This window comes from Salmo salar, chromosome 19 (assembly GCF_965601325.2).
Source record: "Salmo salar chromosome 19, fSalSal1, whole genome shotgun sequence".
Classification (NCBI taxonomy): Eukaryota; Metazoa; Chordata; class Actinopteri; order Salmoniformes; family Salmonidae; genus Salmo; species Salmo salar.
In genome coordinates, this window is record NC_138309.1 from 37,933,171 (window position 1) to 37,945,523 (window position 12,353).

The following is a 12,353-nucleotide window of genomic DNA, read 5'->3' on the forward strand; positions in this document are numbered from 1 at the left end:
AAATAGCGATAATATTCCGACCGGGAGTCGTTGTTTTCGTTCAAAGACTGAAAATCTAAAATGGACTCTTCACGTGCACGCGTGCGCCCGTCTCATTGTTCTCAGATCGACCACTATCCAACTGCGCTACTGTTTTTCAGCCAGAGACTGCAGAGTCATCATTCAACGTTCTGGTGCCTTCTGAGAGCCTATGGGAGCCTTAGAAAGTGTCACGTTACAGCAGAGATCCTCTGTTTTGGATAGAGATGACAAAGAAGGCCAAGAAATGGTCAGACAGGGTACTTCCTGTACAGAATCTTCTCAGGTTTTGGCCTGCCATTTGAGTTCTGTTATACTCCAGACACCATTCAAACAGTTTTAGAAACTTTGGAGTGTTTTCTATCCAAAGCTACTAATTATATGCATATTCTAGTTTCTGGGCAGGAGTAATAACCAGATTAAATCGGGTACGTTTTTTTTTTATCCGGCCGTGAAAATACTGCCCCCTATCATAACAAGTTAAAAACCCCTAAAGTCGATTGAAACAACAGTGCGTCAATCTAAGTAACATAATAAAAAATTCCCCATCGAAATCCGTAAGATGGAGATATCAGTCGTTTTTTTTTGCATTGGATGTGCCTCAATCCACCACATTTACCTATCTCGTGCATCTGCGGTGAAAGGTGGCAGAGCTAGAGCAGTGTTTGTCAGACCATGAGACATTCCGAAAATTGGTCTTATCACAAACGTCTAACGTCCAAACGGTTTGACCTACCAACTTTTATGACCCCTCTATGGAAAGGGGAGACTCTCACGAACACGACGGTGATCTCCCCAGAATTGTCAAGGGACTCATCTGACGGTAACCAGTACCTGTAAAAACAAATTATGAAGATGGGTTTTCTGCCTACCCAAAAAAAGGGGTTAAATATGTGTAAAAATATATATTTCCTGAGCTTTCTTATATCTCCTAGATTTAGGACAGAGACTTCAAAACCTTGTTTTTTATGAATTATTTTCACTGTCTTTTTTGCCATTTATCAATGTGTTATTCACTGTCTTTCTCTGGGCCAAATTCAATATTTGATCAAGTCATTTTTTTATATATATTTTTTTTTATACCTAAAGGGTTCCTAAAACTCCAAATCAAATAGCTAAATGATCAATAGTATTACCATCTTCTTAAAATAATTCCATATTTCAGCTTAGAACCCAGAACAGGAGAAGTGTTCACTTCTGTTCTCTGAATGTTTACAAAAGTTTAGTTTTACAAGTCAGGAAACGTATGGCTTCGATCCCACAACCAATGTGAAACCAAAGACGTACGTTCCCACAACTTCCAAGGATTCAAATGTGCTCTCTGGGCTTCCACTAACCGTACAAGAGGCCATACAGGGTGGACTGGATATGGAATGGCAGGGGGGAAGTGGGGGGCAGTGAGGGGTGGGGGACAGCGGGGGCCAATGGGAAGCAGCGGGGAGCAATGGGAGCAGCGGGGAGCAGTCCCTCCCTCCACATGCCTCTCCTCTCAGCAGATCTGGTCTGCCCTCCAGGAAGCCTCAACGGTGGCAGCAAACACACCACTGCTGCAGCACAGTAATCTTTTGAAAAGGGCGTACTTGAGCGTCTGCCAGGCAGACCCAGGGCCAACAATCTCTCATCTGGAGCTCTGGCCTGGAGATGACTTGACTGCTGCTGGAGTCCTGAGAGGAGGTAAAACAACACTAGGAGGAGAGAGGGAGACCGGGAGAGAAAGAGGAGGGCCAGGAGGGGGGGGTTGGAACATTTTATTTGCCTCTTTCAAAAGTTTTCCCTCATTTCTTCTCTCCCCCTCTCCTCCTCTTCTGCTCTCATCCCTCTCCTCCTCCCACTTTTCAAATATTATTATTTTTTTTTTTTACAGGACTTTGGCCCGTAGAGTCATGGACTAAGCCTCTTTCAAAAGTTTTCCCTCATTTCTTCTCTCCCCCTCTCCTCCTCTTCTGCTCTCATCCCTCTCCTCCTCCCACTTTTCAAATATTATTATTTATTTTTTTAACAGGACTTTGGCCCGTAGAGCCATGGACTAAGCCCAAACCAAACCTGACAGGCTTTTTCCACCTTCCAGCATGAGTAGAGAGAAAGGGCTATATGTGACACAGTCCAGTTTACCGCCTGGCCGCCTGCTTCTCTCCCCTGCAATGGCTGTCTGTTTCTCTGCCTTCCAGCCTCTCTCTTCCCCGTCTGCCTTCCAGCCTCTCTCTTCCCCGTCTGCCCTTCCAGCGCCTCTCTCTTCCCCGTCTGCCCTTCCAGCGCCTCTCTCTTCCCCGTCTGCCCTTCCAGCGCCTCTCTCTTCCCCGTCTGCCCTTCCAGCGCCTCTCTCTTCCCCATCTGCCCTTCCAGCGCCTCTCTCTTCCCCGTCTGCCCTTCCAGCGCCTCTCTCTTCCCCGTCTGCCCTTCCAGCGCCTCTCTCTTCCCCGTCTGCCCTTCCAGCGCCTCTCTCTTCCCCGTCTGCCCTTCCAGCGCCTCTCTCTTCCCCGTCTGCCCTTCCAGCGCCTCTCTCTTCCCCGTCTGCCCTTCCAGCGCCTCTCTCTTCCCCGTCTGCCCTTCCAGCGCCTCTCTCTTCCCCGTCTGCCCCTCTACCGCCCCTCTCTTCCCCGTCTGCCCCTCTACCGCCCCTCTCTGCCCCTCTACCGCCCCTCTCTTCCCCGTCTGCCCCTCTACCGCCCCTCTCTTCCCCGTCTGCCCCTCTACCGCCCCTCTCTTCCCCGTCTGCCCCTCTACCACTAGGATTCTCTGTGGTAGAGTCTTGCATTTTTGTGTATGTGTTAAAGAAAAATTTGAGACTCCACTGCAGTTCCCCCTGTTGCACCCCCAAATTAGAATATCAATCAATCAAATGTATTTATAAAGCCCTTTTTACATCAGCCAATGTCACAAAGTGCTGTACAGAAACCCAGCCTAAAACCCCAAACAGCAAGCAATGCAGATGTAGAAGCACGGTGTCTAGGGAAAGCTCCCGAGAAAAGCAGGAACCTAGGAAGAAACCTAGAGGTACCAGGCTCTGAGGGGTGGCCAGTCCTCTTCTGGCTGTGCCGGGTGGAGATCATAACAGTACATGGCCAAGATGTTCAAATGTTCATAGATGACCAGCAGGGTCAAATAATAATAATAATCACAGTGGTTGTAGAGGGTGCAACAGGTCAGCACCTCAGGAGTAAATGTCAGTTAGCTTTTCATAGCCAATCATTCAGAGTTAGAGACAGCAGTTGCGGTAGAGTGAGTCGAAAACAGCAGGTTCAGCGGGACAAGGTAGCACGTCCGGTGAACAGGTCGGGGTTCCATAGAACAGTTGAAACTGGAGTAGCAGCACGACCAGGTGGACTGGGGACAGCAAGGAGTCATCAGGTCAGGTAGTCCTGAGGCATGGTCCTAGGGCTCAGGTCCTCGGGAGAGGGAGAGGGAGAATTAGAGGGAGCATACTTCAATTCACACAGGACACCGGATAAGACGGGGAAATACTCAAGATATAACAGACTGACTCTAGCCCCCCGGCACAAACTATTGCAGCATAAATACTGGAGGCTAAGACAGGTGGGGTCGGGAGACACGGTATCCGATGATACCCCAGGACAGGGCCAAACGGGCAGGATATAACCCCACCCACTTTGCCAAAGCACAGCCCCCACACCACTAGAGGGATATCTTCAACCACCAATTTACTACCCTGAGACAAGGCCGAGTATAGCCCACGAAGATCTCCCCCACGGCACGAACCTGAGGGTGGCCTCAACCCGGACAGAAAGATCACGTCAGACTCAAGCCACTCAAGTGACGCACCCCTCCTACAGACAGCATAGAGGAGTACCAGTAAGCCAGTGACTCAGCCCCCATAATAGGGTCAGAGGCAGAGAATCCCAGTGGAGAGAGGGGAACCGGCCAGACACAATGCAAATAGTCTGGGTAGCCATTTGATTACCTGTTCAGGAATCTTATGGCTTGGGGGTAAAAACTGTTGAGAAGCCTTTTTGTCCTAGATTTGGCACTCCGGGCCAGACTACACTCAATCATAGGACCTACTGAAGAGATGAGTCTTCAATAAAGACTTAAAAGTCGAGATCGAGTCTGCGTCTTTCACATGGATAGGCAGACCATTCCATGAAAAAGGAGCTCTATAGGAGAAAGACCTGCCTCCAGCTGTTTGCTTAGAAATTCTAGGGACAGTAAGGAGGCCTGCATCTTGTGACCGTAGCGTACGTGTAGGTATGTACGGCAGGACCAAATCGGAAAGATGGATAGAAGCAAGCCCATGTAATGCTTTGTAGGTTAGCAGTAAACCCTTGAAATCAGCCCTAGCCTTAACAGGAAGCCAGTGTAGAGAGGCTAGCACTGGAGTAATATTATCAAATTTTGGGGTTCTAGTCAAGATTCTAGCAGCCGTGTTTAGCACTAACTGAAGTTTATTTAGTGCTTTATCCAGGTAGCCAGAAAGTAGAGCATTGCAGTAGTCTAATCTAGAAGTGACAAAAGCATGGATTAATTTTTCTGCATCATTTATGGACAGAAAGTTTCTGATTTTTGCAATGTTACGTAGATGGAAATAAGCTGTCCTTGAAACAGTCTTGATATGTTCGTCAAAAGAGAGATCAGGGTACAGAGTAACGCCGAGTTCCTTCACAGTTTTATCTGAGACGATTGTACAACCATCAAGATTAATTGTCAAAAGGTACCATGTTCATCTATACAAACAATAGTACACAAGTATAAACACCATGGGACCACGCAGCCTTCATACCGCTCAGGAAGGAGACACATTCTGTCTCCTAGAGATTAATGTACTTTGGTGTGAAAAGTGCAAATCAATCCCAGAACAACAGCAAAGGACCTTGTGAAGATGCTGGAGGAAACCGGTACAAAAGTATCTATATTCATAGTAAAACGAGTCCTATATCGACATAACCTGAAATGCCGCTCAGCAAGAAAGAAGCCACTGCTCCAAAACTGCCATAAAAAAGCAAGACTACGGTTTGCAACTGCAAACTGGGACAAAGATCGTACTTTTTGGAGAAATGTCCTGTGGTCTGATGAAACAAAAATAGAACTGTTTGGCCATAATGACCATTGTTATGTTTGGAGGAAAAATGGGAGGCTTGCAAGCCGAAGAACACCATCCCAACCGTGAAGCACGGGGTTGGCAGCATCGTGTTGTGGGGTGCTTTGCTGCAGGAGGGACTGGTGCACTTCACAAAATAGATGGCATCATGAGGATGGAAAATTACGTGGATATATTGAAGCAGCGTCTCAAGACTTCAGTCAGGAAGTTAAAGCTTGGTCGCAAATGGGTCTTCCAAGTGGACAATGATCCCAAGCATACTTCCAAAGTTGTGGCAACATGGCTTAAGGACAACAAAGTCAAGGTATTGGAGCGGCCATCACAAAGCCCTGACCTCAATCCTATCAAATATGTGGGCAGAACTGAAAAAGCATGTGCGAGCAAGGAGGCCTACAAACCTGACTGTTACACCAGCTCTGTCAAGAGGAATGGGCCAAAAATCCCCCAACTTATTGTGGGAAGCTTGTGGAAGGCTACCCGACACGTATGACCCAAGTTATACAATTTAAAAACAATGCTACCAAATACTAATTGAGTGTATGTAAACTTCTGACCGACTGGGAATACGATTAAACAAAATGGCTGAAATAAATCATTCTCTCAACTATTATTCTGACATTTAACATTCTTAAGATAAAGTGGTGATCCTAACTGACCTAAAACAGGGAATTTTTACTAGGATTAAATGTCGGAAATTGTGAAACTGAGTTTAAATGTATTTGGCTAAGGTGTATGTAAACTTCCGACTTCAACTGTAGTATTAAAAAAACTTGAGTGTCTCCCTTGATCCTAGGTCCTGGCAGTGTTGTACAGACTCATGACAGCTGAGCTTTGGAGAAATACGCAGAATCAAAGAGGAATCCATAATTTGCTTTCTAATGATCATGATTTTTTTTGTCAAAGAAGTTCATGAAATGATCACTGCTGAAGTGAAAGCCAGTGAAATTGCTAAGGCGAACACCGCCATTTTTTGTTTTGCCCAAACTAGATCGAGGCACAAACAGTCTCAATGGGGATAGTTGAGCTGACTACACTGACTGTGCTAGTGGCAGACTCCACTAAGATGGCAGGCTGGCTAACAGGGTGCAGGCCAGGCAGCAGCCTATCTCATTGTGGAGCTAGAGGAGTTAGAGCCCTGTCTATGTTCGTAGATAAGATGAGAGCACCCCTCCAGCTAGGATGGAGTCCGTCCCTCCTCAGCAGGCTAAGCTTGGTCCTGTTTGTGGGTGAGTCCCAGAAAGCGGGCCAATTATCTACAAATTCTACCTTTTGGGAGGGGCAGAAAACAGTTTTCAACCAGCGATTGAGTTGTGAGACTCTGCTGTAGAGCTCATCACTCCCTCTAACTGGGAGAGGGCCAGAGACAACTACTCAATGCCGACACATCTTTCTAGCGGATTTACACGCTGAGGCTATGTTGCACTTGGTGCCCTCTGACTGTTTCATCCTAACATCGTTGGTGCCGACGTGGATAACAATATCCCTATACTCTCTACACTCGCCAGTTTTAGCTTTAGCCAGCACCATCTTCAGATTAGCCTTCACATCGGTAGCCCTGCCTCCTGGTAAACAGTGTATAATCGCTGGATGATTCGTTTTAAGTCTAATACTGCTGATAATGGAGTCGCCAATGACTAGGGTTTTCAATTTGTCAGAGCTAATGGTGGGAGGCTTCGGTGTCTCAGACCCCGTAACGGGAGGAGAGACCAGAGAAGGCTCGGCCTCTGACTCTGACTCACTGCTTAATGGGGAGAACCGGTTGACAGTTTCTGTCTGCTGAATGAGCGACACCGGTTGAGCATTCCTACAGTATTTCCTTCCAGAAGCCATGAGAAAATTGTCCGGCTGCGGGGACTGTGCGAGGGGATTTATACTACTATTTGGGCTTACAGCTATCCTCACCATAAGGTGATCGTTCTCCTGTATACTATGAGTATATTGACTGCAATTAGAAGGCATCATGTTAATGTATCACGTCCGGATAAAGCATCCGGGGTGAAAAAGTTTGAGCGAGGAGAAAATAAAATACCACTTCCTTAGACTGAGCTGAGACTAGCTCCACTTAACCAGCGTTCAGCCATGAAGCCAGACAGAGCTGAGACTGTTTATTTATGGATAGATTATATCTATATCAGCTATAGACTATTTATTTATCGTCATATGCAGGTAGTTTCTATGACTGACTATCAATCTAGCTCCACTTAACCAGTTTTCAGCCATGCAGCCAGCCAGGGCAGACTAGACTACACTACAGAACTGTGATGAAAAGACAGGTTGATATCTGCTGTTACATGCAGGCTTCACATCGTTACATAACACGTGTTGTAATACTACGTCAGCAGTGCTCTAGATTCCCATTAATGTAATGCCTGAACAATTAAAATCAAGTGCAAAATAACGTCAAATGACAGAAGATAATGTACTAGAATGGCTAATCATGTTAGTTATTTAAAAATTTGGAGCAATGAATAATTACAGTTCATTTTCTTTTGCTATCGAGAAAGCAGGGCAGTAGACAGAGTACAATACATTGTCTGTATCACTGTCTGTAACGAGGCTGGACGGCTAGCTGCAGCGTCTGTCTGTGACGAGGCTAGCTGCAGCGTCTGTCTGTGACGAGGCTGGACGGCTAGCTGCAGCGTCTGTCTGTGACGAGGCTGGATGGCTAGCAGCAGCGTCTGTCAAGTCGTCATCTGCTTGGTAACAGTGTTGCTGGGACGACAAGGCGTACTGATTGGGCTAGACTAGGACTCTCAGCATATCAGCAGCTAATTGAAATGCCGGCCTGTTTTTCTTCTCCTCTTCTCTTTTTCTTTTTTCCTGAACAGAGGCAATATTACCAGGCTCAGAGAGGTTCCATAACATGATTAGAAAGAGATACTCCACCCATCTCTCTCTCCTTCCTTCATACCCAGTACAGACCCCTCTCTCCTTCTCCAATGGACTTGATTGGCACAGGAAACATATATCCCCATTGCAAATGGAATAGACATTTCAAATGTTATATTACTGGCTATGTACAGTGTTGTAACAATGTGCAAGTAGTTGAAGTATGAAATGGAAGATAAATATATGTTGTATTTACGTTGTTGTTTGTGCTCCACTGGTTACCCTTTTGTCATGGCAAGGGGCAACAAATATTGCTGCTGTGGTGGCACACCAGAGGTTTACATACACCTTAGCCAAATACATTTAAACTCAGTGTTTCACAATTCCTGACATTCAATCCTCGTACAAATTCCCTGTCTTAAGTCAGTTAGGATCACCACTTTATTTTAAGAATGTGAAATGTCAGAATAATAGCAGATAGAATGATTTATTTCAGCTTTTATTTCTTTCATCACATTCCCAGTGGGTCAGAAGTTTACATGCACTCAATTAGTATTTGGTAGCATTGTTTAACTTGGGTCAAAGCTTTTGGGTAGCCTTCCACAAGCTTCCCACAATAAGTTGGGTGAATTTTGGCCCATTCCTCCTGACAGAGCTGGTGTAACTGAGTCAGGTTTGTAGGCCTTCTTGCTCGCACACACTTTTTCAGTTCGCCCACAAATTGTCTATAGGATTGAGGTCAGGGCTTTGTGATGGCCACTCCAATACCTTCACTTTGTTGTCCTTTAGCCATTTTGACGCAACTTTGGAAGTTTGCTTGGGGTCATTGTCCATTTGGAAGACCCTATTTGCGACCAAGCTTTAACTTCCTGACTGATGTCTTGAGATGTTGCTTTCAATATATCAACATAATTTTCCTGCCTCATGATGCCATCTATTTTGTGAAGTGCACCAGTCCCTCCTGCAGCAAAGCACCCCCACAACATGATGCTGCCACCCCCGTGCTTCACGGTTGGGATGGTGTTCTTCGGCTTGCAAGCCTCCCCCTTTTTCCTGCAAACATAACAATGGTAATGATGGAAAAACGGTTATATTTTTGTTTCATCAGACCAGAGGACATTTCTACAAAAAGTACTATATTTGTCCCCATGTGCAGTTGCTGAGCGGCCTTTCAGGTTATGTCGATATAGGACTCGTTTTACTGTGGATATAGATACTTTTGTACCTGTTTCCTCCAGCATCTTCACAAGGTCCTTTGCTGTTGTTCTGGGTTTGATTTGCACTTTTCTCACCAAGGTACGTTCATCTTTAGGAGACAGAACGCGTCTCCTTCCTGAGCAGTATGACGGCTACGTGGTCCCATGGTGTATATACTTGCATACTATTGTTTGTACAGATGAACGTGGTACCTTCAGGCGTTTGGCGAAATTGCTTCCAAGGATGAACCAGACTTGTGGAGGTCTACAAATTTATTTATTTTTTATGAGGTCTTGGCTGATTTATTTTGATTTTCCCATGATGTCAAGCAAAGAGGCACTGAGTTTGAAGGTAGGCCTTGAAATACATCCACAAGTACACCTCCAATTGACTCAAATGATGTCAATTAGCCTATCAGAAGCTTCTGAAGCCATGACATTATTTTCTGGAATTTTCCAAGCTGTTTAAAGGCACAGTCAACTTAGTGTATGTAAACTTCTGACCCACTGGAATTGTGATACAGTGAATTATAAGTGAAATAATCTGTCTGTAAACAATTGTTGGAAAAATGACTTGTGTCATGCACAAAGTAGATGTCCTAACCGACTTGCCAAAACTATAGTTTGTTAACAAGAAATTTATGGAGTGGTTGAAAAACTAGTTTTAATGACTCCAACCTAAGTGTACGTAAACTTCCGACTTCAACTGTATATAGGATGGTGTGTGTGTGTGTGTGTGTGTGTGTGTGTATAGACAGTATATGAATAGAAAAGGTATGTACAGCAGTAGTTATACACGGAGTAGATATACACTGCTCTTACCTTGACATAGATTGACCAGGTGAAAGCTATGATCCCTTATTGATGTCACCTGTTAAATCCACTTCAAATCAGTGTAGATGAAGGAGAGGAGACAGGTTAAAGAAGGATTTTTTTTTTTTTTTTAATCCTTTAGACAGTTGAGACATGGATTGTATGTGTGTCATTCAGAGTGTGAATGTATGGTAGTAGGTGTCAAGAACTGCAATGCTGCTGGGTTTTTCACGCTCAACAGTTTCCCCGTGTGTATGAAAAATGGTCCACCACCCAAAGGACTTCCAGCCAACTTGACACAACTGTGGGAAGCATTGGAGTCAACATGGGCCAGTATCCCTGTGGAACGCTTTCGACACCTTGTGGAGTCCACGCCCCAACGAATTGAGGCTGTTCTGAGGGCAAAAGGGGGGTGCAACTCAATATTAGGAAGGTGTTCCTAATGTTTTGTACACTCGGTGTATAATCTTTACAATTTTCTAAGTGCATTGAGACTTTACTAACACTTTAAGATATAATTGTTTAAATGGCCAAAGTCTCCAGTCAACTTTGTTACTTTGTGAATCACATCCATGTCCCATAGTAGTATAGTTAGTACGCTGTTGGAGTGTGGTGTTCCCCTAAAAGTCAATTCAATGATGGATACAAAAGACTCATTTAAATGCAGGAATTGATCTTCCATTTTGTAAATGAGATGTCTGATTTGCATGTGTGTGCGTGGACCTCATTGTTAATGATGACGAACAAGAGTCGCTCAGGGTGATGATTATACAGGAGAGACGTGCTGAACGGTGTTTTACATATTCAATATAGACACGCCACTCACACGGTGCGCGATGTTTTACATTTTCAATATCCATTTCTGACTATTAGTTACATGGTAGTCCAGGCCTATTCATACTCCCCCCCCCCCCCCCCCCCCCCCAGCAGCCCCTCACTCAAAGCCCCTCACTCTCCTCCCCCAGCAGTCCCTCACTCTCCACCCCCCCCAGCAGCCCAGACCCTCAGTCCCCACAATCCCAGCAGTCCCTCACTCCCCAGCTCCCCTCTAGATCTAGCTAGGCGTGTCTTTCTGGTGGATCAATATGTCTCCAGATCAATAGCAGATAGGAAGCGGTCTTGAGGAGAACACACGCACACACAAAAGTTGTCTCTGTCTCTTACCCAGTAGGTCCATTTTGAGGTGGAATGCCCTTCTGCATATGTAAAGGGGGTGAGATGGATGACTTTAGCAGGGGGGGGGGGGGGGGGGGATAGTAATTACAGTAGTTTCAGTTTTACTAACCCTTTCCACCTGAGACCACTCCATGTCTGAAACGCAGCCAAGGGACACTCTGTAGAGAGAACTTTGTGAATCATACTCTATCCATGATACAAGACGTACCATACATGACGCTGAATGAAAGAGATGTATTCAGGACCTGACTGAGGGTCTGGTGATGATGGGGGAACCATAGGAGCTCCTGGGACGACCTGCCATGCGCTGTATGTCATTCATTCATGGGCTGCCTGAGTCTCAGTACAATCATATGATAGAATCACACATCGTCATTCATGAAACCTTCTGTGATGTGTTTGTTTTTACAAGATCAATTGGTCAGTGGAAATTCGCAGTACTCAATTACTGTTCCTGGATATTTTGCAGTATTTACTAGTATTTGTTGGAATTCCCAATTACCCTGGGGTCCTAACAGGAAACAAAACAAAATATACATATGAATAATATACATAATCCAATACGTATAATATACATCAGCATGTGCAACCAGAGAAAAAAAATAACTATGGACCACCTTACCTCCGCAGAGACGCATACAAAGCTCTCCTTCGCCCTCCATTTGGCAAATCTGACCATAATTCTATCCTCCTGATACCTGCTTACAAGTAAAAAATTAAAGCAGGAAGCATCAGTGACTAGATCGATAAAAAAAAAAAAGTGGTCAGATGAAGCAGATGCTAAGCTACAGGACTGGCTTCAACAAGTGCATCAATGACGTCGTCACCACAGTGACCGTACGTACATACCCCAACCAGAAGCCATGGATTACAGGCAACATCCGCACTGAGCTAAAGGCTAGAGCTGTCGCTTTCAAGGAGCGGGACTCCAACCCGGAAGCTTAAAAGAAACCTGCTATGCCCTCCGACGAACCATCAAACAGGCAAAGCATCAATACAGGACTGTTATCGAATCGTACTACACCGGCTCTGACGCTCGTAGGATGTGGCAGGGCTTATAAAAAAACATTACAGACTACAAAGGGAAGCGCAGCCGAGAACAGCTCAGCGACACGAGTCTACCAAACGAGCTAAGCTACTTCTATGCTCGCTTCGAGGCAAATAACACTGAAACATGCATGAGAGCACCAGCTTTTCTAGATGACTGGGATCAAGCTCTCCACAGCTGATGTGGAGGAAAACCTTTAAACAGGTCAACATTCACAAGG